The sequence below is a fragment of the Sminthopsis crassicaudata genome, chromosome 2, assembly GCF_048593235.1.
Source record: "Sminthopsis crassicaudata isolate SCR6 chromosome 2, ASM4859323v1, whole genome shotgun sequence".
Taxonomy (NCBI): domain Eukaryota; kingdom Metazoa; phylum Chordata; class Mammalia; order Dasyuromorphia; family Dasyuridae; genus Sminthopsis; species Sminthopsis crassicaudata.
In genome coordinates this window covers 484,434,052-484,461,617 of record NC_133618.1, presented here as the reverse complement: position 1 = coordinate 484,461,617, position 27,566 = coordinate 484,434,052, and the positions used below count along the sequence as shown (strand labels likewise).

Sequence of the window (27,566 nt, the reverse complement as noted above, 5' to 3'; positions counted from 1 at the left end):
AGTGTATGTTAATAAACTATGAGGGACAAGCCCCAGCAGGGGGCATATGAACTGATAACTCAGGTAGCAGAGATGAAGTGGGGGCCATTAGGCACATTAACAGAAAGAGAGACACGGGACATTGTTTGTGGTCTTAAACTCCGCCATTGCCCCTCTGTCCTTGTCCCAATGTACCCTTTGTCTCCATTTTAAAGTTTTCATCCACCAGGATTGGTTGGACACCTGTGTAGATCACCAAAGGGCATGTCCCTGCTCTCTGGGTATTAAGCCTCCATTGGAATGAAAGGGGGCACTGGCCCCCAAGAGCTCTCTCAGGTCCCTTTCCATGGTAAGGGGCTGTGATTTGAAAGAAGAGATATAATTCTTGCCTTGAGAAAACTTATGATCCAACAGAGAAAACAGTATAAGAATAAACAATGATAAAGGAAAATAGTCCTAAATGGGACTTTCCAATGGTAAATGAAAATTTTTAAAATTTAAATTTTTTTTTTTTTAAAAAGCACTATACTTGAAATCAGAAACTCCAGCTTCATTTCTTGGCTCATTATTGCTTATGTGACTCTGGACAAGCCAACTCAATGTGGAGCCTCAGTTTCCTTGCCTGTAATAGAACAGTTTGAGATTAGATTTTCTCTAAAGAGGCTTTTGGTTTTGATTCTAATGGAATGAAAAAAAAAATTAAAGCTTTTTTATTTTCAAAAAAATATGCCTGGACAATTTCCTTTCTTTCCCCCCCCCCCTGAGGCTGGGGTTAAGTGACTTGCCCAGGGTCACACAGCTAGAAAGTATTAAGTGACTGAAGTCAAATTTGAACTCCGGTCCTCCTGACTTCAGGGCTGGTGCTCTATCCACTGCGCCACCTAGCTGCCCATGCATGGATAATTTTCAGTATTCACCCTTGCAAAACCTTGTGTTCCAAATTTTTATGGAATGAATTTTTGATCTCCTCTAGGTGTGTGGGGGAGGTAGTACTTTGCATGATGCAGTTTGCAGTTCATTCATGCTTATAATCTAGGAAAGATGCCATGGGTAGGTTAGGGCACTGTTTGACATGTTGGGAAATTCCCTCATTTTCTTGATATTATGTAACTACCAAGGAAACAGTTGGCTTGTCCATCAGTTATTTCTCACTTTCACTAATGTGACTGGTAACATTCAAGGATAAATAGTAATTAATCGTGGTTGACATTTATAAAGTTTTAAAGTTTGTGAAATTGCTTTGTATATATATGATCTCCTTTGATCATCACAGTAACACTATGAGGTAAATTACTTGTAAGTATCATTCCCAGTATCACAGATGAAAAAACTAAGGCCTGTAGACTTGCCTGAAATCACATAACCAGTAAGTTCTGGAGGCCAGATTCAAACCCAGAGCTTTGCTGGGCTCCAAAGTAGCAAAGGCTACTTTCCACAACACCTCTTAGAATGTTGGAGGAGTCACTTCCTGGGCGTCTTTCCACCTTTCCTGACGGGGATCCCAGGATATAAATTAAACAGAAATGTCCCTTGCATGAAAGTATTTCTTCCATCCATTAAATTCTCGTTTTGGGTTACTGCCAGTTTTTGCATATCTTGGATTTTCTTTAAATATATAGAGACCCAGAAAGAGTTCCTAAAAGCTGGGTAGGAGTGGTGTGTGTGTGTGTGTGTGTGTGTGTGTGTGTGTGTGTGTGTGTGTGGACAAGAGTATTTTCAGCTCAGACAGCATGGGAGAAAAGCTAGAGGGCGTTCAATTCATTCATTGCTGAGGGCAATTGGCCTCATGTGGTTGCCAGAGAAATGTGAAAATAGAGAAGACCCTTGTTTCTAAAAGAAACCAGCATAGGGACTTTCCCCTTATGGGCTCTGGTAATACCGTGGTGGAAGGATGAGAGGCTGAAGGTTTGTTGTTTTTTCAAGGCAGAAATTATTTATTTGCCTCTTTTCATTTTATATCCTGAATACCAGCAGTCTTCGGCCAAATTAATCGGAGCTTCTTAATTGAATCACAAGCATGTCGGGTTTGGATCCAGTTTGAATCCTGACATCTTTCAGCCATGTCCCTCTAAATCCTTTCTCCACTCTAATAGCCCCTCCTGCATTCAGTCTTCAAGTCCCACCTAAGGCCAAGGAGTCCAAGTCCTTGTTACTTTCCTGCTTTTGGAGGGGGACGCACAAGGGCTGTATTTTCTTTGCGGGGCACGTCCAGTTTGCACACAAATCTGCTTTGCTCAGGGCGTGTGGCACTCAGCAGCTGGGCCTCCGAGCTCCCCATCCTGCGTTACTTGTCAGTACTTCTTTCATTTATGGGCCCTCACAGGGCGGCTGATAGAGGCTTCGAGTTGGCGGCTGCTTTGCATTAATCACGGGAAGACAGGACTGCTGGAGTAGGGGGGCAGGCAAGGGGAGAGGAAAATAGATCACCCTTATCAGGTGAGAAAGGCCAGCTGACCAGATCACAGACTGATCAAAGAACAAATCTCTCTTTGGCAGGGTAGGAATAGGGCAAAAGGCATTTTGGCTTCAGCTTATATGTGTCTGATTTTACCTGCCCAGTGTAGCTTCTTTTAAAAAAGCTCAGTTGTGTTTGACTCTTAGTGACCTCATTTGGAGTGTTCCTGGCAGAAATACTGGAGAGATTTGCCATTTCCTTCTCCAGCTCATTTTACACATGAAGAAACTGAGGGAGACAGGGTTAAGTGACTTCCTCAGGGTCACTCAGCTAATATCTGAGGCCAGATTTGAACTCTGATTTTCCTGACTCTAAGGCTGGCACTCTACTCACTGTCACCTAGCTCTTCCATCTTTAAAAAACAAAACAAAAATTCAAAAGAAACCAAGCAAACAAAATCCTAGCCTAGTATTTACTGACTTTTATACACAAGGTTTCCTCATTTTGATAAAATGCAAGCCACTTGAGGACAAGGGTTTTGTTTCCTTCCTTCCTTCCTTCCTTCCTTCCTTCCTTCCTTCCTTCCTTCCTTCCTTCCTTCCTTCCTTCCTTCCTTCCTTCCTTCCTTCCTTCCTTCCTTCCTTCCTTCCTTCCTTCCTTCCTTCCTTCCTTCCTTCCTTCCTTCCTTCCTCCCACCCCCCTTTCTTTCTTTTTCTTTCTCTTCCTTCCTTCTTCCTCTTTCTTTTCCCTTCCTTCCTTCCTTCCTTCCTTCCTTCCTTCCTTCCTTCCTTCCTTCCTTCCTTCCTTCCTTCCTTCCTTCCTTCCTTCCTTCCTTCCTTCCTTCCTTCCTTCCTTCCTTCCTTCCTTCCTTCCTTCCTTCCTTCCTCACACCCCCTTTCTTTCTTTTTCTTTCTCTTCCTTCCTTCTTCCTCTTCTTTTCCCTTCCTTCCTTCCTTCCTTCCTTCCTTCCTTCCTTCCTTCCTTCCTTCCTTCCTTCCTTCCTTCCTTCCTTCCTTCCTTCCTTCCTTCCTTCCTTCCTCATACCCCCTTTCTTTCTTTTTCTTTCTCTTCCTTCCTTCTTCCTCTTTCTTTTCCCTTCCTTCCTTCCTTCCTTCCTTCCTTCCTTCCTTCCTTCCTTCCTTCCTTCCTTCCTTCCTTCCTTCCTTCCTTCCTTCCTTCCTTCCTTCCTTCCTTCCTTCCTTCCTTCCTTCCTTCCTTCCTTCCTTCCTTCCTTTCTTCCTTCCTTCTTCCTTCCTTCCTTCCTCCCTCCCTCCCTCCTTCCTTTCTGGAACATTTTAGGTACAAACGTAATAAATGACTGTTGATTGATTGATTCAACAATGCCCAATTTCTCACAAACCTCTAAAATGTTAGATTTGGAGAAGTAACTTTAGAGATTGGGATGGAGGGCAATGAAATGACAAGTGGGAGTCACAGGGAGGAAGAAAATTTATGGTGATGGACTCCTCCTACTTTAAAGATGAAAAGAGAGAAATCCAGAGAGATTTAAGAGCAGTAGTAGAGTTTCTCATAGATTTCTGCCCCCCCCCCAACCTGGGCAGAGGGTAAATTTTTCAGTTTTTCCAGGTATGTTTAAGAGACTAACTGTTCCATTTGTTGAGGTGTTTTATATGCCTTGTCCCATTTGAGCATTATAATGACGTTTGAGACATGGTACAGAAGAACACATTCATTGACTGTGGTATTAGAGAATCTAGCACTGAATCCCAATTTTGCTTCTGTAAAGTTGGGCAGTCACTTTACTCTGGATCTGCTAGATCTTCTTGCTCTGTTGTTAATAGTGTACTTCTCACCTTTACAGGTTATTTTACTGGAAGAGATTTGTCTTGTTCAGCTCCTTTATTTTTCAGAGAAGGAAGGTGAGGCTCAGATAACTTGCTTAAAATTAGTATATAACATGCTAGGCCTGAAGTCATAAGACTCATCTGAATTCAAATCAAATTCAAATCAAATTACTAGGTGGGCGACCTAAGCAAGTCACTTAACCCTGTCTGCCTCAGTTTCCTCATCTGTAAAATGAGCTGGAGAAGGGATGGCAGATCTCTTTGGTATCTTTGCCAAGAAAACTAATTCCAAATGGGGGTCACAAAGAGTTGGACACAACTGAAAAATGACTAAAGGAGTTGTAAATAGAGATAGTGACAGCATTGGAATTAAAGCCCTGACTCTCATATCTGTGTTCTTCCAGCTTATTTTATGTTCTAGTATATGAAGTGATGGAGACAGTCAGGTAGTTTGCTTTTCTTCTCCTTATCCTGGTTAGGTTGGACATTTCTGTCAGACTCTCAGATTTGGCCTTGTCCTCCAGAGATTCCAGGATTTGGTTCTTCCATCGATCCTAGTGTGTGACTATTTAAAATGTACTGGAAAAAAAGAATCCAAGGTGCTACCTTGGGTGGTCAGAGGGCAGAGGTCTATTCAACCTCTCCATCTGTAAAGGGATGGAGAGGTCAGACCACTGGTTCTGACATCAGGAAAGTTTAATTTGGTTGGGCAGCACTTCCCATGCCTCTCAATGCTCCCCTAAGTTTCATATTTGTACCCAGTTTCCTCAGCCTCTATCCTTAGCCTCCTTTTCTGTGCCCAATTTTTGACTCTTTTCCCCAAACCTCCCCTACCCATGAAAACCCTGTGCAGTAAGGCTGAAATCCCATTGTTTGTTGTCTGCTCTTCCAAAATCTTTACTGTGTGAGTTCAACACTGGACAACTGGGGAGAAGCCTATTCAGGTGGCTGTTGTGGATTAGCCTGGGTTAGAGAGATTTCTTCTGTCTTCTCTTCCTTTCTTTTTCCCACTTCCCTTAATATGGCCTCAGAAGAACATCTGGTGGGTCTGACAGTCGTGTGTAGCTCCCCACCCAGAAGCTGGGCATTCTGTGCACATACCATGACACATTCATGCTGGAGCTTCTGGCCCCAGTGTCTTCAGAATGCAACTTCATTGTGGCACCCAGTGATTCTACATGGAGCCAACCATAGAGAGCAGTTTTATTTTTTTTCCCTTTGGTTGCTTTTTCCTGGTGGAGGAGAAAGGGAGAAACTGAGGAGAAAGAAGTTAGAGAGAGGGATAGCCTGAAGCAAAAAGGATCAGAAACAGGGAAAGAGTGATGGGGAAGGAAGCAAAAGAAAAGATTGAAGGGAAAATGGGAATTGAGAAAAGGAAATGTAAAAGGATAAGAAAGTGAAGGGGAGAGAGAAAGAGAAAAACTAAATGGAGGAATAGGAAATTAAGTGAAAAGATGAGAGACAGAGGTTGAGAGAAAAGAAGGGCAAGAGAGAACGATGGAGCTGGGGACCAAGAGAAGGGAGGCAATAGGAAGGAGAAAGTGAGAGAAGGGAAAGATAGAAAAATAATCTAAGACACTGTGGGAGTATATTGAGAGTGTAAGAGAGAAACAGCCACAAATTAAAGAAGGAAGGAGAGAGAGATTGAGGGAAAGAAGATGGAGAGGACTGGGGAAGATAGGAGGAGAAAAATGGTGAGAATTAGAAGAGGGAGAATAAAAGGGACAATAGAGTTATTGACAAAAAAGGAAATTGAAGATGAATGGAGAAAAGGCAAGAATTAGATGGAAATAAAGATCTGATGATGCAACATTATGTTTGAAAATGTACATTCACAGAAGTCAGGAAATTCAGAATTATGATCCCCACAGCAGCTGTGAATCTGCAGGGGCACACTTGTAGGTGATGGCAGGCGCAGGGCACACAGGGCTTCTACGGTATCATTTGAGCAAGCAAAGTTGGGTTGGGGAGCTGTAACTTTGCATTTTCTGACATTGGTGGTTAAATTATCAAGCATTAACCCCAGTTTTTTACTGTGTATACTATGTCATTTAAGAGCATTGTAAATCTGCCCCATTTACTTTATGTAGTCTATTACTGCAGTTTTGACAATGTTAAGACACAATTCCTTTCCTGAACCCCCCCTCCCCAAAATGCTTTCCTTACCCCCAAAATGCCTTATTACAAACATCTTTTCCAATATCAAAGATGGGGGTAGAGGAAGACATGGCCAAAAAAGAAGCCAGGATTCATTTTCTATTTAAACTGGAAAACAGTATTTGCTTTAGATTCTGGCTATTTTCTTGTCTTCCCACAAACTAGAGCAGACACTCTGGAATTGCTAGTTACAAAAATGAATACTTTTGACAACCTGCCATTTTTTCAAATTCAAAGCATTATTGCTACTTTCCCCCCACATTGAAACTTGTTCTCTGTTCACAATATAATATTTTCCCCACACCAGTCTAGGTCCTTGACCTTTATGATGAAAGCCAAGGAGGCTTTTACCCCACTAGTTGGATATGGGAATTATCAAATCCTTTGGGTTTTGTCTGGCTGAGTTTAAAGACTAAGATTAAACTCAATTTGTAAAAATTTTGTTGAGTGTCATCATCTGATTCCAGCTTGGATTTGAAAGAATACAACCTTGAGCTCTATGAAGGGGCAAAATGGCATTTTTCCATAATTCAAGAGAAACCTGTGGCAGGAAAAAATAGCTGAAGAGAAAGGAAGGAAAGAAGGAAGGGAGGAAGAAAAGATGAAAGGGGGGAGGGAGAGGAGGAGCAAGATAGTAGAAGGAAAAAAATGAGGGACTAACAAAGAATGGCCAAGAATCCAATTTTATTGAACTTCATAATCCTGTGGCACTCCACTAATCAGAATGTTCAATCAATTGACATAACCTCATTATAGTGCAGTGGAAAGAGCACTGGTCTAGAAGTTAGACGTCATTGTTCTACAGTTCTCTCTACAACTTAATAGCTGCTCGACCATAGGCAAGTCATTTGACCCATGTGAACTTGAAATGTCCTCATCTTTAATATGGGAATATTTCCTGCCTTGTCTATCCCACGAGGTCATTGTAAGAAACCGAGACAATGAATATGGAAAGGCTTTGTAAACTTATTAGTGTTTTTATTAATTGGTTATTTCATTCTCATCTCTTTGAATAACGTTCATTTAGAAAAAGTCATGGGCTTTGTTGCTATCTTGCCATTATTTTATATTCTAGAGTTCTTCAGACTATTACAAAGGTAAATAAAATGAGTGTTTTTGAACTGAAAAAAATTATTGGGCTATAATTATTATTTTTGAGGCATTATTCTCACAAATTTACAAGGCAATGAGGATTGTTTTTCATTATGGTGGCTCAGAGAAACATCCAGATCCTTTTAATGATTTTTCAATCATTATCTTTGGTGATTGTTTTAATGTGGTAAGTACATTTTGTTGGCTTCTACCCCTTCAAAAATTGTTAGGGTAACTTGAAGAACCAGAATACTGTATTGGATTAAATAAAGTGACTATATGAGACATCTGTATTTACTATGATAACCTATAATTGAACTTCAATATATCAGGTGAGGCAAAAGTCACTATTGGCTTTACATATTGAATTGACAAGATAAAAACAAGATTTAGACCTGTGATTTCATTCTTGTGGGAAACTCCCAGTGTGGGAACTCCCTCCATGAATGCATATTGGCAACTTGTCTATTATTTATAGTCTTAGCTGCATGAGGGTAATTAGAGGATAAACGATTTGTCCCTGCTCACCGAGGTGGTACATTACAACAACAAACTTGAACTCACACTTTTAATTAATAACATACAGACAAAATACAATATAAAAACATGAGTATTGTTTATTAATTCTTATTTTCCATTCCATGTATAAAACTGCATCTTAGGAAATTTTGTCTAAGGCAGATACATCTTAGACTCACAAGGTGTTTATTGATGGATGTATCAGACCATTTTTGAAAGTTTCTCTTTTAATTGGGCTCTTCAGCATGGATTATTTCTGGCCATTTTGGCCTCCAAGAGAAATTCTCTGAGTGGCTTTAAGAAATCTGCACTTCCATATATGCTTAAGAGAGAGATCTGTGAAAATTTGCTCTAACAAAGCTCTGACTTTTTCTTCCTAAAGTAAATTGATTTCTTAATGCAGCAAATATAGGGTGCTTAACATGTGTTCAGTCCTATGCTAAGTGCTGTGAGAAGAGATTAAAGAAATAAAAGACCTGGTGTCTGCCTTCAGAGAGCTTACACATTTTTTTCTTACAGAAATTGTTTAAGTGAACTGACTTAGGTTTTCCTGCCTCTTCTAACATAAAATATGGAAGAAGTAGAAGCAAATGATCTGGATCATGGATAAATTCATGGAGGGCTTTCTCCTACATAGATAATAGTTGATCTGTGTCTGAACTGAGAAGGGGAAACCCTGAACAAATCTCCCAGGGTGGCCAACTGAATTTCATCAATGTCCTGGACGAAAGACAAGATGGTGGACCAGATGGTTTTTCAAGATTCCTCCTAGTTTCCATATTTCACAAGAATGTATTTCTGTATGAAATTCTAACCTGTGCAGTGGGTTAGTTCATTGTATCTCCTAATAAGCAAAGTCATCACCCCTTCCAGTTAAAGTAAGGCTGTATAAGAGAGACAGAAGAAAGGGATGAGTTGCTCCCACTTTGCATCCTTTTGGTCTAGCAAGATTTGAATCTTCACTTCCACCTGAATTAATGATATGGTTCTGTATAGCAGATTTTGAAAAAAAAAAAAAAAAAAAAAAAAAAAAAAACTTGGTTGCTAGTGTGTGTGCTCAGCTCAGATGTATTTTAATTAACAAGAGCATTTGCCTGAAAATGAGCAGCAGCCGCTAGCTAAGTCTGCCACAGCAGTTTCTCTCCCTTCTAATCCATGCCCAATGGGCCTAATCCTCTATTGATGACATCATACAGGAGTGTAAGGGCAGCTGATTAGGTCATTGCCATTGGGAGGGAATTTCAGGAAGGATAAACTGCAACAATCCAACTAATTCCATGGAAACCCAGACACCTGTGTTGGTGTCTCTTTGGCAATATCACAAGACAATGGAATTTGCAGGATTTTGACTGGGTGAGAAAGAAGACAAAAATTGGCTCTTCTTTTGGACCTATCAAAAAGAAAGCACCAATAGTTTGGAATACTTGAACTAAGTCAGTGGGACTTAGACGTCATCTAGTTTAGGAGTGAGCTTGACCTCAAAGCAGGAGATTGAACAATTGATGATGAAAATAATTAATTAGCAAACATTCACTGCTTGTATTCAGTACCAGGAATTGTGCTTTGATTTGAGATTTCCAAAAAAAAAAAAAAAAAAAAAAAGGCAAAAAAGCAAAAAGAGTCCCTGCCTTCAAAGAGCTTACATTTTAATAATCTATACATAATGATTTTTTCATTAATATAGCATTTTCTCCTTTTCAAAATTTATTCATATGTATCAGTCATTTCATCTCATCATTCCTACTGGCATTTGAATCAATTTCTGAATAGTTTTCATCATGACCAGGCAGAGTAATAGTGAAAAATTTAAGAGGCTGTGTGGAAGAATTCAGAGAAAAGCTAAATTTAAGACTTCCCTTATCCAATAAGGGAGGCTGTGTTGGTACCCTTAACAAACAAGGGTAACCCATTGCTGCCTCTTTTGAGTCCCTCTTGCCTTTCCACAGTCTCCCTCACCTGTTTCCTGAGGCTCTTCTAGAGCTATCCTGAATCCATTGATTGTGGATCACCTGAAATTTTAATTCTTCTAAAACTGTGGTCTTCCATGATTTGCAAACATGTGAGAGAATATTGGTAATAAGAAATGGACTTCTATGGTTTGAATAGGTTTAAAATGCTGTTGTTCAATTTGATGGACTTTTATTAGGTATCTATTATATGAAACTTCTTAATTGCAATTTGGCTTAATCTATTCAATACTTCATCTTTTCATTATTTACATCTATGGTTTATTTTTTTAAAATAGGGGCAGGAACTATACCTGTGATTTTACTGATACAGACTCACAGATGAGGAAACTTCTCCCAAGACAGATCATACAATTTATAGTCCAAAGGGCTGTTTAGAATATTTTGAGCTTTCCCAAGGTCATATAATCATGTAGGATATGAACCCAGGTTTTCCAGGAACTGACATCACTCACTATTACCCATTCCATAGATGGATACATAGCAGCTGAAGAAAGTTCCTTAAACATATACATATACACATAAGTATAAATGGAGATACACACACATACATAAATATGCACACATAAAGCATGCTTAAATATTGATATTATAATGTACAATTATAGGGGGCAGCTAGGTGGTGCAGTAGATAGAGCACCAGCCCTGAATTCAGGAGGGACCTGAGTTCAAATTTGGTCTCAGACTCTTAACACTTCCTAGCTGTGTGACCCTGGGCAAGTCACTTAACCCCAGCTTCAGGGGAAAAAAATATTATAATGTACAATTATATAATTATTATAGACTCATACACAAGCATAAAATATGTATGCAGAACCTTAAAAAATATATATATATATATACATACATAATATGTCTGGATACATAGATATAAACAGTATATATTGCATGTCTCAGCCTGTGAAATGTGTGTGTGTGTGTGTGTGTGTGTGTGTGTGTGTGTGTGTGTGTGTATGTGTGTGTGTGTGTTTTCTTTTTGAGGTTGGGGTTAAGTGACTTGCCCAGGGTCACACAGCTAGGAAGTGTTAAGTGTCTGAGACCAGATTTGAACTCAGGTCCCTCCTGAATTCAGGGCTGGTGCTCTATCCACTGCACCACCTAGCTGCCCCTATATATATATGTTTTATCCATACCTACAGTCACAAACACATAGACATATCCATACTAACTCGGTGGTCCTTCTATCCAGTTATATGTAATAATCTGGACAATATGCTTATTTCATCCACTTTGTTTTTCTTTTCTTTTGCTTTTTGCTGAGGCAGTTGGGGTTAAGTGACTTGCCCAGGGTCACACAGCTAGGAAGTATTAAGTATCTGAGGCCAAATTTGAACTCAGGTCCTCCTGACTTCACTTTATTTTTCAATGTGGATGGTTAGGTCAATCTTTTTAAAAATTATGATTATATTAGAGGAGTAAAAAGCATTCTAGGATTCAATGCAATCTGTATAATGCCATCTAGAAAAAGAGTATAAAATATGTTAAAAAAATATAAGTGAACACTAGATTGGATGGTTAGGACTGTGTGTGATTGGAATTCAGGCAAAGGAATGTTTCTTGTGGGTTTGAGTATTGTGAAGATTTTTTGGAAAAGATGAACCTTAAGCAAGATCTTTGAAGGATGGAAAGAATTTGGGTAGCCAGGGAGAATGGGGAGACAATTCCAGGGAAAGACGTGAAACAGCATGGAGTAGGCAGTGAGTACTGAAGAAAATGAAAAGTAGGTTGGAGGCACTATCTTTGCGGGGGGAGTAGTGAGAGTTCACAAGACCCCAAGATCTTAAATCATCTTGTTCAGTGTTTTCATTTTACAAATGAGGAAATTGAGATCCAGTGAGATTAAATGACTTGCCCAAGTGGGTCCTCTCATTCATTATAAAGCCTTTGTTCTTTTTATTTTTCCACTTTGCCTCTTTATAAAAATGAGCAGAAAAGAGGTAGCATTCAGGTTATAAAGGGTTACCAGGGCAGAAAATATGATCTGGAGCTTTTCCTCACTTCCTTTCCTTGGCTCCGTTGCCTGGTATTGGAGTTAGATGACCAGTTCAGAAAGAGAGGCTTTTTCTAGGTAACTTTAGTTGGGGCGAGGTATCGAGGAAGAATAACTTGTTTCAGGGACACTAGATCTTTTTGAGCTGATGTTGGGCTTTCTGCTCCAAGAAGGGGTGAGCAGGTGAGAGAAGAGTCACCTGAGCAATCAGGCGATAACCAACCCCACATTAAATTCAAGGGACTGGGAATACACAGGCAAACATTTTAACACTTTTGTTCTATGAGTCTGGGAGCCCATCAGCATATAAGGGAGAATGGCCCAATGAAGAAAGTTCATAATCTTGAAGTCTGAGGACTTGGGTTAGAGTTCTACCCTTGACACCTGAAATTACTTGTATGCCCTTAGATTAACTCCCTTGGGCTAGTTCATTTACAGAACGAGGGAGCTGGGTCAAACAGCCTTTGGAGGACCTTCCAACTCCAAAATCTACAGTCTTCTGATACAATAATTTGAGAGCAGGAGAGCTCCCTAACAGCCAAGGAATTACTGGGAAAGGCTTCCTGTACAGTGCAACTTAGCCTTCGAAAAAAGTCAGAGCCACTAGGTGAGCTAGGGGCAGTGCCATTTCAGTGGTCAGTGTGCACTCCGTCATCTGTGGCGGCAGGGCCAGGGTGAGGGCAAGTTGCCAGCGGATTGTGTTGGTGAAATTGTCTAGAGAAAAAAAAAAATAAAGCAAAAACCAAAACAAAGCAAAACCCTCAAAGTACCGATGGATGTGGTGAAGTTGCTTAGCCTCGAAGAAAAGTTTTATTTCTTCTCCCCCCCCACCCCCCAAGCCTGATGTTTCAGTATAATTGGGTTGCCAAAGAAAGGAACCTGTTTTAATTTTTAATTAGAAATCAGAGGAGTAAAAGAGTTAGAATCTGCTTCAGCTGGGGCTTTTGCTCAATGCTGGAATTCTCCTTAATAAGCTGAAACATTCCAGGGCTGCCTCCGTTAGCGGCTGGGCGCAGCGGCTTTACTCAGGGGGTAGACATCTTAATGCTCATGTAATTATCATGTAATTATTTTGTAATGGGGCACCAGAATTTTGCATATATGGCATTCTTTCCCGAAAGTTGGGGGAAAATACTCAACTAATAAAAAGAAGTTTATGGTGGCCAAGATAGAAACTGAGGTGATTTAGCTGGGAGGCTTTTTTTTTTTTTTTTTTTTTTTTTTTTTTTAAGTTTTAGTTTTAAAGAAACACAGCCCCTTCTGCTTCTCCACCGGGTCGGGCAGGTTGTTGAGAGGAGACCTGCTTTGCAGCTTGGGCCTCTAGGTAAAAGGGATTATCTGAGTCTGTTTCTACCAGGCTGGGGGCATGTTTAGCAGATTTGTTGTAGGTAAAATGATATTTTCAGACTGTGTCAGGTGGGGGGTAATTACCTCGTTGGAAGAGGAGCTGGTTGCTGTAGCTGCTGGTGCATCCTAGCCCCGGTGCGCACGGGGGGGGGGGGGGGGGAGGCCCCCCGGCAAGGAGGTGGGGCAACCTGGGAGAATGCCGCGGGCGGGGGGCGGGGCGGGGAGGGTCTGTGCCTCTTTCTGTCTCTCTCCTCTCCGGGGTGTGAGAGCAGGTGCTGGGAGTTCAAGGGCAGGGAACCCTCCTCACCCGTGCGTCAGTGCACGCCTCCTCTGCGAGTGAGTGTATTTCTGTGTCCGTGTGTGTGTCTTTGTGTCTCTTTGTGATTTGGGGCCGTGGAAAACTTTCTGGAACCCTGCGGGTGGATGATGAATTGTCTTTGACAGAAGGAGTTTAAACAGATAATAGGTTAACTTAATAAATTGTATCTGATTGAACTTAGAACGAAGGGACCAATTTTGCCTAAATTCTGTCTTTAGATTTGTGTAATTTCCTTGCCCTCCCTCCCGACTCTCACCCTCTCGTTCTCCCTCCCCCATTAAGAAAAAAATCACCTTTGAAGATAGGAAGAGGAAGCTTGGGCTTTCCACTCCCAGGGGCAGTCCCTTTAAGCTGCATTAGCCCGGCTGCACACACATGCTATTTTTCCTTGGCACGAGGTGGGATTCACCTAGTTAGCGGATTGATTTGTGCTTGGGAAGGCAGCGGAAGGTTTGAATCCCAGCACGGTCTCGAGCATCAGCCGTGCAAAAGACAGGGGGACGAGCAGTGAATCTCTCGGTCTTGACGTTCCAGATGTAGTGGCTGCTGAGGCTGCTGCTTGCAAAGGTTGCGCAGGTTTCCCTAGTAAGAAGGGGGCCAGAAGGCGAAGCCCCCCTATTCCTTCTGCCTTCCCTCCCCCCCAGTGTCTCTGGGGGGCAGTCAATCCCGATGTCAGTGGGATGCCACTGTGCGGATACAAAGCAGATTTCTCTGCTACCTGGGCAGGCAGAGAGAGCTAATGAGGAAAGCTTGGCTTTTTTTTTTTTTTTTTTTTGAGGTGCATAAGCTTCTGTTGACTCTGATACCATCTCTCTGAATAGGCCACAGACCGTGGTAACCAAATCAGCTTGCCAATGAAAGCAATTCAAAAAATTTGAAGCGCATCTCTTTTTTTTTTTTTTTTTTTTTTTTTTAATCTCCCCTCCCCCCAAGATGACTCCTTAGAGAGATTTGCATCTGAATGTTTCTGGCTTGGCTTCTTAAAGGAACTGAAGTTTCCTCATTTGGGGTGATTCTTTTTTTTTTTTTTTTTTTTTTTAATTTAATGTCCTGAAGATGCAATTTAATTTGAACCACCCTGACATCTTTCAAAGCCCACAAAAAAGGATGCTTAAAAAATTCTACCCAAAGCTGGCAGCGACAACGAGCAGCAGGCACTTTATCTTTTTGTGGCTCTGATGTAAAACTACCCTGTAATTAAGAATATTGCCTTTTAGGACTGATGGTGCTGCATATATGCTTTATACTTTTTAAGGTACCTCATTGACTTCTTACCACCATTTAAAAAAAACCTGTTTTACAGATTTATTACAGATCTATTTTACAGATACACATAAGAAGTCAGCGCTGAGACTAATCATAACCACAATAATTTGTATGGCACTTTAAGATCTTCAAAGTACTTTACAATTAACTAGTTTTATCCCTATAACACACTTAGGAATTAGGTGCTTTTCTTTTACAGATGATAAAACTGAGGCAGACGGGTTAAGTGACTTGCTTAGGTACACACCTTAAGTGTCTGAGGTTAGAATTTGAACTCAGATCTTCTTGACTCAGGGCAAGCACTATATCTACTGCGCCATCTGGTGGTGGTAGACTAGAGCTCTCGTTCCTGGGACAATGATGTTTCTATTAATCAGCTTGTGTGGGCTTCCTATCCAGGGCAAGATGTCTTTGGGGACCGGCCTAGCTTCTTTCCAGCCTTGGCCCCGGAATCCTGTGCCGATTTGGGATGGAAACATGGCTTTCTGGTCTCTATTGTAGGCTGGAGCCCGTTTAAGCCAAGAGCTGCTACTCTGGGTAGGGCAGAGGAAGAAGCCCAGCAAGCAGAGCTGCAGGCCGCTTCTGACCTCTTGGCTGTATCATTTGGAATTAGAGGCTTGAGCTAGTCTGCTTTCTGCCAAGGCCCCCGTGTCCCGAGCCATCCGAGGCATGGTATCTGGAGCTCAATCTGATACGTGGGGATCTTCCACTCTGACAGTGGGAAAGCTAATTGGGTTTCTGATTATCCTCCACTTTACTGATGATGGCCCTCTGACTCCTCACTCAGAGGATTATTGCAGTAAGTCAAGGACACCGTTCCCTAAATCTTTGGGAGAATCTGAGTCCATTCCTTTAAGGCTGGAACCTGGCTGCTGCCAGGAATGATAGTGGCTTGGAGGCATTGAGCCATCTTATTAGAAAGCCCAATTTCCCTTGAAAAATCCATTAAAGCAACTTGTCCTTCTCCCCAGCTGTTGTTTGGTCTCTCTGCTCGGAACTTGGCCGGTTGGCCATGGCATTCTCCACTGCTGGGCTGACCCATTCAGGGCAGGAACTTGGCTTGGCTTTGCCCCACATTGAATCTATTCTCCTTCTTTTCTTGAATCTCTTCCTGTCTTTCCTTCTTATCTCCTTCAGCTTCACTACCTGATCAGATCCCTTCTCCAAGTCTGATAGTCCGTATTCACCCTTTGAATCCTGGACTGCATTATGGATTATCGACCCTGACGGACTCGTATTCCCCTTCCCTCCTTGAGCCAGCCCAATTCTTCTCACTCTGGGTCTTAGCAGAGCCGGCTCTTGTGATGAGAGACACTATTTTGGATGGTGCCGCTTGATGCTGACTTCCAGTCTGCACTCAACTGGGGACCTCCGGGCAAGCCGGCACATACTTGGCTGGTGCATTTCATCCTGGTTGTGGTTGTTGTTTTTTGAGACTCTGTCTGGAATGATAAATAAGCCTTAATCCTTGGCTGTGCGAGGCCCCGACTTCTCTGCCTCCTCTCTGTGTCCTACTTCTGGAGACTTTGTGGCTGTCCAGATCCCGAGCTTCCCCTCGCTGGTCTCCCTCTCCCTATGACTTGGCTTTTCAATACTAATTAGTTCCATGGTGAATCTAGATGGTTGAAGAAATGGTCAATCCCGAGTGAGTTTTGTTCTTTTGTTGCCTGCCCTGGTCCAAGATAAGGCTGTGGGAAATTGAAGGTTTTTTTGAACAGCCTCTTCCCCCAGCTCCAGCTGGCTGCATGAGCAGGCTGCATCAAGAGCTGGTTGCACAATTCCAGACCGTCTTTCCCCTGCCACCCAGATTGCTTCTGGGCTGCCTCCCATAGCTAGCTGATGGATGCTCAAGGATTGTAGTCTGAGGTTAATATTAGCCTCTGGGAAACTTCTTTAGGAAAATAAACCTCTTGTCTTTGAAAATGCAGAAAGCAACCCCCCTCTCCAAATAACTTATTAGAAAGGGTTTAAATTTTTTTTTTTTTTTAGTTTATTCACAGTTGGGAGTTATTTCTAAACTTTCCCCCAAGGAATATTGGTAATCAGGAGTTTGTCTATTGATGATATTCTATTCTTGATGGCGTGGTATAAATTTGGGGAAAGTTCTTCCCTGTTCCATTTTCTCTTTAGCCCAGCTCGAAGGTCTCAAAGGTTCATTATAATCTATGATTTTTAGAATGGATAGAATTTTGTTGGCGGTTAAGGGACTTTTAAAGACCATGTAGCAGAATATTTTCACATTTACATATGGGGAAACTGGGGCCACAAGAGGGAAAGTGCTTGTTGGGCATTAGTGGCAGAATCAGAATTAGGATCCAGGTCTCTTTTCATTGGAACAGCCTTTCTCATCCCTTCTTTATGTCCTGCTTCAAACCTTAACAAACCTTTATATCTTGTTTAATTAAAGTTTAGCAAGGAAAAAGAGACAAAAAGAGAAGGCCAGAAAGAATCACCGACAAGCAGGACAGCTTTGAAAGTTCCATGTTCAGTTTATTACATAATTAAAAAGAAAGAACAAGCTCTACCTAGAGATTTGCAGTTTCATGTACCATCCTCTCCATTCCTATATTGTTTGTGGAAATACTCATTTTATTTGGTGCTTGCTAAATTCAGAATGAAAAGAAAATAAAGTGGGAGAAAAATCTGGGTGGGAACCATTCTCTCAAGTTACAAACCAAAGCTCTGCATTTCATCCTCTTTATTTCACTCTGAGGGAGCCCCAGTAGATACTGATCCACCTATTATTTTCTTCACATGTATTTGGCTGGCCTGGCCATGTGTGCTGTATGTTAAGAGAGATGGCCACAGACCATGCATGCCCTGAAAGGGGATCCAGAAATAAATGGGACACAGCCAGCTATTGCCACCAGCTTATGAGAGTGAAGGCCCAGACAATGGGTCTGTTGAAAACCTGTGCGCTTATCACAATTTGTAGATGTCCAGTGGGAATGAAAGAGGGATTGCTTCCTCCTCACTGAGAGAGAACTAGAGGGAAGCAGCTGGTGTGTTGGGACCTTCTGAATGATGGTGGGTCAGGGAGGAGGAGGAGAGGAGGAAGACTTCTAAGTCCTATCAGACAGTGTTTAGAATTGGTTCTAGAATCCAGACTGTTATAGGAGGGCATCCTTGCAGAAATTACCTAGGGAATAAGTATATTCATTGGAAGAACTACTGCAGGGAACTATGTATTTGATGGCACAAGGATAGGGAGCCTTGGATTCTAGATATAGGTCTGATTTGTTTTCAAGCAGCATAATGTCAAGACTGTTCTGTGATCTTAATTAAATGTGGTTGGGTCTGTTGGCCCTCTTTAAAATGAGTGGGTTAGATTAGATGGTCTCTGAGGTTCTTTCCATTGATAGAACTATGCTATGATGACCCTAAGCAACAGAAAACATCAGCCACAATGAATTTGGCCAGTGACTAATTATGGAACCATCATAGAGTTCACTTAATAATTATGAGAGTAGTAACTCACTTTAATTGCCAAATTTATCCAGCACTTTCCTGATAATAATCCTGTAGGGTAGATCACGTAACTATTATTATACTTGTAATGGAGACAGTCTACATGTTAGGAATGAAGACCACCTTATTTTGGAGAGTTGGGGCCTTTTCAGTGCATCCCAGTCAATAGTCTGTCTTCATCAAGTGAAAAATCAGACCAAAAATCAGTCTCATTATGTCGCATACTCAAATTGGGGAGCAGGGCCCTTACATTATGAACCATCATGACTTCTGGAAGCAAACTTTTCACTCTGAGCCCTAGGAAGGGGAAATATCAGTACAAGCATTTGTACTTGGGTCTGCTAACTTCATGTCCAGTTCCTTTTGGGTTTCACTTTCCTATTCTCTAGAAAGGGAATAATAATCCTTTCTTTGATCATTATTTATTAGACAAACGAGATAATATGTGTTTTATTTACCTGTCAGGATTGTGAGAATCAAAATGAAATAATTTATGCAAAGTGTTTTACAAACCTTAAGGTACTTTATAAATGCTAGCTGTTATCATCATTGTCTTCCTCTTTTTTTTTTTTTTTTTGGATAGGATTCAAAGAAAAATCATATCATGGAAAGAGTCTTGCCTGCTATTATTCCCTTATATCACATTTTACTTTTCTATAGACTATTAAATAGGTAGGGAAGTTACTGCTTTTTTTCAGTTAAGTAAAAGTAAAAGAATATTAAGTTCATCCTTTGTAGGATGATTATTGAAGACTTCTTTTAAGCAATTCCAGTAGCAGAGAGCAAGCACAATGTGGATGATATATGCCTTATCCTACTCTGATATAATAATGATAACTAATATTTATATAGCATTTGCTATATGCCAGACACTGTCCTAAGACATTTCTAAATCTTAGGAAAGCTTCACAACAACCCTGGGAGGTGGGTGCTATTATTGACTTGCTCATATACATAGTGTCATGAGAATGGATTTGAATGTAGGTTTTTCTGACTCCAGGCTCAATACCCTATCTACCATATCACCTAGTTGTCACATGATTTTGATTTTTCTAGTCATTATTATTATTTATGTTTATTATTACTTTAACTCATAGTTTTATAGTTAGGGATCAAATGAGATGGTACATGTGAGAGCACACTTTTGACAAGCATAAAAGTTTATATGGGTGCCAGATGGTATTGCCAAGCATCTGTATGTTTGACTAGGGAGAATCCTGGGGAGAGGGGAGCATCTCCTCCTGCTGCTTTTAAAATTAACCAGCTTTTATCTCTAGGTAGAGCTTTTTTCCTGATGGCCTGGAGACCTAGTTCAGTTATTCTAAAGGGAAACAAAATACTTGAGGAAATGAATATCCATCATATACACTCTCTAGGTAGATTTTGGTATAAATCATAAGTTTGTATGGGCAAAGGCATAGTGGCCAGTCTCAGTTTGGAGGAATTGGCTCTCCAACAATTCCTGGCTTTGTGACCCTAAGAAAACCACTGTCTCCTAGGTGTAGAATTTGCTTTGATAGTCAGATTTGCTAAAGCACCCATCTATGTGCCAGGCACTGTGTTAAAACCTGGAAATGCAATGAAAGCAGAAAGAGCTGACCATCTCAGGGAGGGGAGGGGATGTGCAACAGAACACACAAACAGACCAAACAAGATATGTTGGAATATTCTTAGAGGGAGATGACTGGCATTGGAGGGGATTGGAAAAGATTTTTTGTAGAAGGTGGGATTTTAGCTGTGACTTGAATGAAGTGGGAGAAGCTGGGTGGCAGAAATAAAGAGGGATTTGGGGAATGTTGAAAAAAGCACATTAACACAAGTTTAAACAAACAAACACGTTTACATAGGATGATCTAAGAGTCTTAGTGTAAATTTAAGCTTTAATAGTTTAGTGGGATTTTTTTTTTTTTTTGGGATATGTGTAGCCCATCAAGTCTTATCCCATACTTTGTACTCACATAGATTCAGTTCAAATTGGGGAGGGGGGCTTTTAATAGTAATTTGCCTCTTGTGGCTCTCATGGACCTTGCCTGATAGAAAATTGAGAACTTTGGAAGTTAATTCAGACCTGATATAAGGGACAGTGGTGAAGCAGGGAAAAAAGAGGTCAGCAGTTTCTTACTGGGCTCCTTACAATAAGCAAGTCCCTGGTCCACAAGAGACCCTTAGTAACTGGGGGCTTGCCCGAGTACTACTTGTGCCCCAGGCATCCATTCTCTCCAGAGGAGAGGTATGGAGGTCCATGGGCTTGGACCAGAGTAAAGAGAGGGAAGAAGGAGGCTTTGTTTTGGTTTTCTTTACTCTTGCCAAGAAGATGGAGTTTTGATGAAGGCTTGTGCATGGGCTTTGTGACTGCAATCTGTTATCAGCAGATAAGCAGGGGAAGGCAGATTCTGGGATGAATCGTTTCCAAGCAGCAGCGCCAGGACTGTGGGTTACTCACTACCTTGGTGACCTTAGGCAAAGCCCTCTTTGGGACTCGTGGGTAAGAAATAAGGGACAGGAACAAACATTTCTGTAGCTCCTACCACGGGCCAGGGATTATGTTAGATATTTTGTAGATATTGTCTCATTGGATCCTCACAGTGACCCTGCAAGATAGGTGCTGTGATTATCCCCATTGAGCCGGGTAAACTGAGGCAGAGTGGCTTTCCTAAAGTCACCTAGCTAGTAAGTGGTGCTAGATAGAACTTGGGCCTTCCTGAACCAGGCTCAGTGTTCTTCCCCTGCACTACCTTGCTGCCACTCACTGGTGGCCAAAAGGAAGGGTTGATATGGGTTGATTTGCCCCAAGGTTCTTTCCAACTCCAGATCTATGGCCATCCGACCCGTTCTTGTTGTTCAATCATTCTGGTTCTGTCTAACCCCCTGTGATGATCTTGGCAAGAATACTGGAATGGTTTTGTCATTTCATTTCTCTGGCTAATTTTCCAGATGAGGAAACTGAGGCAAACAGTGTTAAGTGACTTATCCAGGGACATACAGATAAGAAAGTGTCCAGCACGCTATCCATTGCTCCATTTAGCTATCCTTTATGATCCTGAGCACCATAAAATTTATTTGGGTTGTAATTTATTCAGGGTCACACAGTCTATGTAAGAGGCAGAATTTGAATCCACATCTTCCCAATTCCAAAACAAGCTATCTTCTCCTATACCATGCTGCCTCTCATGCAAACATTATTACAACCCTATCCAGAGAAGAAAACTGGAATTCAAGGAGGTGAGGAGAAGGGAGCTTGTTTTGGAATTGGGAAGACGTGGATGCAAATTCTGCCCTATATGTAGACTGTTTGTGTGACCCTAAATAATTCACCTAAGCCTCTCAATTTCCCCCAGGAATATAAATTGTATAGAAGGTGACAATGTGCAATAGTAGATATTACTCACTGGAAGTTCCCCTACTCCAGTAAAATCCCTAGTATATTCTAAAAGTAAAATTCTTGCACTATCTACCACACTGAGTCATTGTGTGGATTTCACTTTTAAAATCTTAGTTATTATAGAACTGTGTTGTCAGCCTTTATAACTGTTACTATTAATTTTTTTTTCCCTTCTTCTCTTCTCACTCCTTTTCTCTTCTCTGTCCCTTTCCTGTTGTCTCCCAATTTGTTGAAGTCTCCCTAGCTGGCTGAATGGTCTTCCCATCTGGGTGTGGTTTGGGAGGGCCTGTGAATGGAAACCCATGAATGAGTCACCCTGGAACCAGAGATAGATTCCCTGGGGGGTTTGTAACCAGGGCTGGTTTGCTCTAGAACAGGTGGTGCCAGTGGGTGGAGGGCTCTGGAGGAGTCCTAGAAATTGTTGGGGCCCCAGGAAGTGGGATGGGTAGTTTCCATGACTCTTAGATATTAGGAAAACAAGCTGAGTGATTTAGCATCAGTAAGGATGTGGACTGAGAGGACATTGCCTTCCTCTGGGATTTATTTCAATGAAAATCCCATCTGGATTAAGGTGGAATCAAGTCTGGAGGCTTGATAGATGTCAGATTATTTGTTTTAGAGCTAAAAGGGACAGTTAGAAAACCAAAAACAAAACTAGTCTATCTCTATTATTATATAGAAGAGGAAACAGACTTGCCCATGGTCACATGGGGAGCAAATTGCAGAACTGAGATCTAAACTGTGTTCTTCTGGCTTTAAATTTGGGGCTCCTTCACATGGGCTTCTGCCCTCGACTGGAGAATCCAATGAGTGCATCCACCCGGTGCTGGGGTCGTAAAGCTCGACCTGGTCACTTGGTCCCTCAAAGGAAGAGACATCTGATGCCATCTGCCCCAACATCTTCACGTTATAGATGAGGAAATTGAGGGCCACTGTCATGCTACCAGTAAGTATTGGAGGTAGGATTTGAACCTTGGTCTCCATGATAGCCAAATTCCACACTTTATCTATTAGACCAACTGTCAGATTGGGACACCGTGAGTTAGGCCCAGAATTAGTTCAAATCCAGTCTTAAGCCCTTACTATCTGTACGACCCTGGGCAAGTCACTAAATCCTGTTTGCCTGTTTCCTTAACTGTCAAATAAGCAACCACAATATCCTCCCTAAAAAACCTCCCTATGGGTTTCCCCCATCTCCACCCCTCATCTCCTTCCTCCTCCTCCCCACTATCCCCATTGATTGCCATAATGCCTTAGACCTAAAGAACCATTCCACATCACATCTATGAGGTGGTACCAGGAAGCAGATGTGCTGACAAAGTAGGGCCTCCAAGCTATGAAACAACTGTCTTTCATGGTACCTTCTGTGCAAAACTTTTTTATAAGCACCCTAAAAATATTGGCTTTTTATTGTTGTCAGAGCCTGTGATTTATCAGTGTATGATGTTCTTAGTGTGAAAACACCCTTTAACAGCATAGATCAGCAGCATTTACAATTTATAGCATTAGAGAGTTTGCCCAAGACACCAGGAGTTAGACTTATCCAGAGTCCTGCAGCAGGTGTATTTCAGAGGCATTGGGATGGGAACCCATGGCTTCACTTTAGGACTGGGGGTCTCAAACATGCAAAGCCTACCTGTGGTCTGCAGTATTCCTGGTCCAACCAGACTAAAACATAATTGGAGAATATTTAACAAAAAATTGAAAATACAATGAAAATAGAGATAATACTACATTTTAAAACTAGGTCAGGTCAGTATGTGGTTTGCAGGGATCCTTAAAATTTGGTGACCTTCATTTCAGTTTTTGGGTTTGACCCCACTGCAGCAGAACATACATTGCCTCCTTGGATCTGGTTTAATAATGCCTTAATAATAATAATATTTTGCAAAGGGGTTGGCCCTTAGAGTTTACAAATTTCTTTTTACCTCCATTTTCTTGTGAGTCACAAAACAAACCTATTTGCTGGGTAGGAATTATTTCTTTTTAGATGAGGAAACTGGGATCCAGAATATATGTAGAATTGAGACTAGAACCAGGTCTTCTTGATCCTAGCTAGTCCATTGCTCTTTCCAATATACCACATTGTCTTCAGAGATACTTTAGAGAATATTTTTCTCTACATGTCATCATTACTTCTCACGCCCACCCCACGTCTCCTCCCTCCTCCCTAATACCCCCCATTGATTGCCATAATGATTTAACCCAGGTGGTCGACTATATGGAGGATTGGCCCAGGGGAAATAATATTCCCTGGTCCCAGCCAGGGTCTCAGATGTGCTTTGTGCTCCCAGGGGCACTTCCCTAGGGAGCCAGAGATCTGGGTCCTTGTTTTTCCCTCCCCCGCTCTCCCCCCCCAAACAACTAGCTTTTGTGGGTGGAAGGGATAGAGTGAGGAGGTGGGGAAGAGGTGGGGTTGGCCAGGGTGGGAGAGGGAGCCTGCAACTGTGGTGTGGACTAGAATTACCTATTTATCTGGATAAAGCGCCTTTTGTAGAACAGTCAGTGCAAATGTTTAGATAATTAGAACAAAAGCCAAAAGAACAATTCAGCTCAAAGTGACAAGACTGGAAGGCTGGGTGCCCACCAGGATGGTGGTTTTTTTCCCTGTCTCCCTAGTTCTCCCCAGCCTTAGCTGGGTTTTGATCATGCTATTTAGAAATCCCTTTGTTGTAGGATAAACTGACATTGGCCCTCATATTTCTGCTGTGAAGTTTGCTGTATACCAAGTGATCACTCGGGAGAGCTAGACCATTACGAGCTGATTAAATGAGCTAATTTTAATTTGTTCAGTGGTTACACATGCACAGACCTTTTGGTGCCCTTTTCCTGTTTGTTTTTTATTTTATTTTTAAAAAAGAAAAAGACCTCTAAGAAACCTCATTAACACTTCCCCCACCCCTCTTTAGATTAAAAAAAAATTTTTTTTTTTTTTTGGGTAAAGCTTGAGGATTACTGTTTTAAAATAACAGCATTTATTTTCAGTAATGATGAAGGCAATTAGATTCATTTAACCCTGTTTACTATAACAAAGTGCTTTATGTAATAATAAAAGTAACGACAAATAACAATTGTTTCATGTTTGTAAAGCTCTTTATTTTGGTTATTTCATTTGATCTTCCTAGCTACCTTGTGAGGAAGGTATTATTATTATCCTTGTTTTACAGATGAAGAAACTCTGACTTAGAGAGATTAAATCGCCAAGACATATACCTTAAAAGCATGAGACAAGATTTGAATTCAGGGCACTTGTGAATTAGTAAGGATATTTATCCTCATTTTACTAATGAGGAAACTGTTTCAGAGAGCACAAGTCACTTTACCTGTCCCCGGTCACATGTAAAGGGTGAGACTTGGTTTCTAGTCTCCATGTCTTCCAAGTTCAGCATTTTCTCCCATTGTCCCATAGTGCTGGGAGACACCAAATGAAGCCGTCCTGGCCCCAGGCCATATTGCCAACAGTCTTCCTGATGATGGGAAGAATGATAAGTCAGAATTCTTCTATCACCACAGTCCTTTGAGTCAGGGAGTGTGAGGATCATGGTCCCCATTTGATGGGGGGGAGGGGGAGGATTAAGAAGGCATTGCCTCCTTGACATGGCCAGTGAGTGTCGGGACCTGGCCTGGAGCTGCAGCCTTTGTGACCTGTATTTTGTTCCCCACAACGTTCCTGGCCTTTGGACTCTTGCAGTTGGGAGGCTGCTAGCCCAGAGCAGGGAGAGCTCCATTAGTCTCTGCAGTGGCTGGTCATTGTCTGGACCCATCCTCCAGTCTAGGAAGGGGTTAATAATGCCCGGCCCCCCTGGACGCCTGCAGGAAGGCCAAGCCAGGCAAAGTGTAGCAAAGTATATTGAGGGAAATTATGCTGTTAAGTTGCTTTTTGCAACACTTATGGGGAGTTCTGCCTCGAGAGGGAACCTCTGCCTGTAATCTGTAATAGTGAGTGCTGTACAAAGGGAACAGTAATTGTGTAGTTGCATAAAATGTTTTCCATTTTCTTGAAAAAGTTGCTTAAGCCATTTGGTGCCTTCCCTCTCTTTTACCTTCTCTTTATGTATTATCTTTTTTTTTTTTTTTTTTTAATGTATTTCAATAGGCTGTTAACTACACACCTTTATTGCCTTTAAATTGTGAGCTCAGCCTAAGAAAGATGGTTTATATAGAAATGCATTGTTAGTCAGGGGCCTGGAGCCCGGTTTCCCCTGGAGTTGATCGGCATGTTTGAGCCGGGCCAGTTTTCCTCAGCATTGTTTCCATTTGCTGAAAGCTCTTTCCCAGAGACGGTACCCCACCCACCCTCCATCCCCGGGGTTGCCTGGGGAGAGAGCCCCCTCCCTTCCAAGAGCTTCTCCCCACTCCCTGCACAAATAGCAGCCCGGGCCCCCGTTCTTGTGGCAGAGGAGCTGGCACCCAAGGGCAGGGCCCCAGCGTGTGGCAGGCTTGGCTCCCCATTCTCTCCTCCCCTCCCTTCCCTCTTGCCATCAGCTGGGAAGGAGGCTTTGGAACAGTCTCTTGCTTCTGAGCTCGCTCGGTTGGAATCCCCTAGTGAAGGGAGTTTGATCTCCCTCCCTGGAAGCCGCCTCTGTGGACCACAGCGCTGAATTGGGTCAACATCTGGACAAATGGCTTGAGATTTCTGCACTTGGCCTTTCCTTGCATCCTCTCCCCTCCCACCCCTTCCCCTGCCTCCTTTCTTCCCTCCTCCTTTTCTTTCTCTCCTAGAACCAGAGACAATACCAAGTGGCTGAGCTAGCAGAGAGACCTCGGCCCATCCTATCCCCAGTGGACGGGGTGGGGACGTGTCCCGGAGCTGAGGTCACTGGTAGGGCAGTGTGAATAGATTTCCCCAGCACTTTGCCAGCGACGCCGCTGGCCCATGGGTGAACAGAGGGATTGAGTTTCGGCTGTTGCCACTCGATTAAGCTTCCCCCTGCGGAAGAGGCTCACCTCAGGAAGGATTGGGGAGGAGGGGGGAAAGGTAAGATGAAGGGGGTATGTCTGGGGCTGGGGAGGAGGTGGAAGTCCCCGGCCAGGACTGGGGGGAAGAAATGGATAGAGCAGAAGTCAGGCCTCCTGACAGCCAAGTGTTGCATTATAAACTCCTGGTTTGTTGAGAAGCAGAATGTTTCCTCAGAGGGGAATCAAATCCAGAAGGAGGGAAAAATGTTTTCCAGGGATGTGAATGGAACATGGGACTGGCCCCTTAAAGGCGCTCCCTATCTCTAGAAACTGTCCCCTCTCTTCCCCAGCCTGAGGATGCCCTAGCCCTTCGGGGAGGAGGGCGTGAGGGATGCTGTCCCACACTGGGGGGGACCCTGGGTGAGCATGCTTTTCTTTATTAGCAATGGGCTTTGGAATACCTTCAGGATTGGTTTTGGAATATGTTTTTTTGTTTTTTGTTTTTTTAATTTTCTTTTTCTTATTATTCTTTGGCTCTCCCAGAACTACCTCCTTCTCTTGCAAGGCCTTTCTCCGTCCTCCCTCCCTTCTGGCCCGGCCATTTTTCTTCTTCTTGGTTCTCTTGTTCTCACCTATCCTCGGTTCCCGCTCCTTGGCTCCTGAGCTATGGAAAATATTATTCACTCTTCTTCCCAGTTGGTAACTTCTGGGTCCTTTTCCCGCTGCTTCTGTGCCTCTGCTGGAAGCTGGCAGACAGTAAGCACTTAATACTTGTTGACTTGGTTTGACTTTCCCTTTCCTGCCTTTCTTTCCAAGTGGTCCCGATCTTCCCTCTCTGCTGTCCATCTGGTGAGGTTAGAAAGTTCTCTGTAATGACTGGGTTTTGCTACTAGAGTTAGGACTGGACACAAAACAAGAAGATTCAGGTCTCCGTGGTGAGGGTATGGGGATTCCTTTTTTTTTTTTTTTTTTTTTTTTTTT

General features: G+C 42.2%; 1 protein-coding gene across 6 annotated transcripts in view; it reads left to right on the top strand.

The window, feature by feature from the left end:
- ZNF423 (zinc finger protein 423) overlaps positions 1–27,566 on the top strand; it is a 403,307-nt gene that overhangs the window by 190,373 nt on the left and 185,368 nt on the right. Inside the window, exon 1 of one of the 6 annotated variants that reach the window (XM_074293333.1) lies at positions 13,507–13,587. The exons of 4 other annotated variants lie outside the window; for them this stretch is intronic. The gene's annotated coding sequence lies outside the window, so the exon portion shown is untranslated. Of the gene's footprint in view, positions 1–13,506; positions 13,588–26,527; positions 26,665–27,566 lie in introns of those variants that run through there. One more of the 6 variants, XM_074293335.1, reaches the window with a different exon arrangement.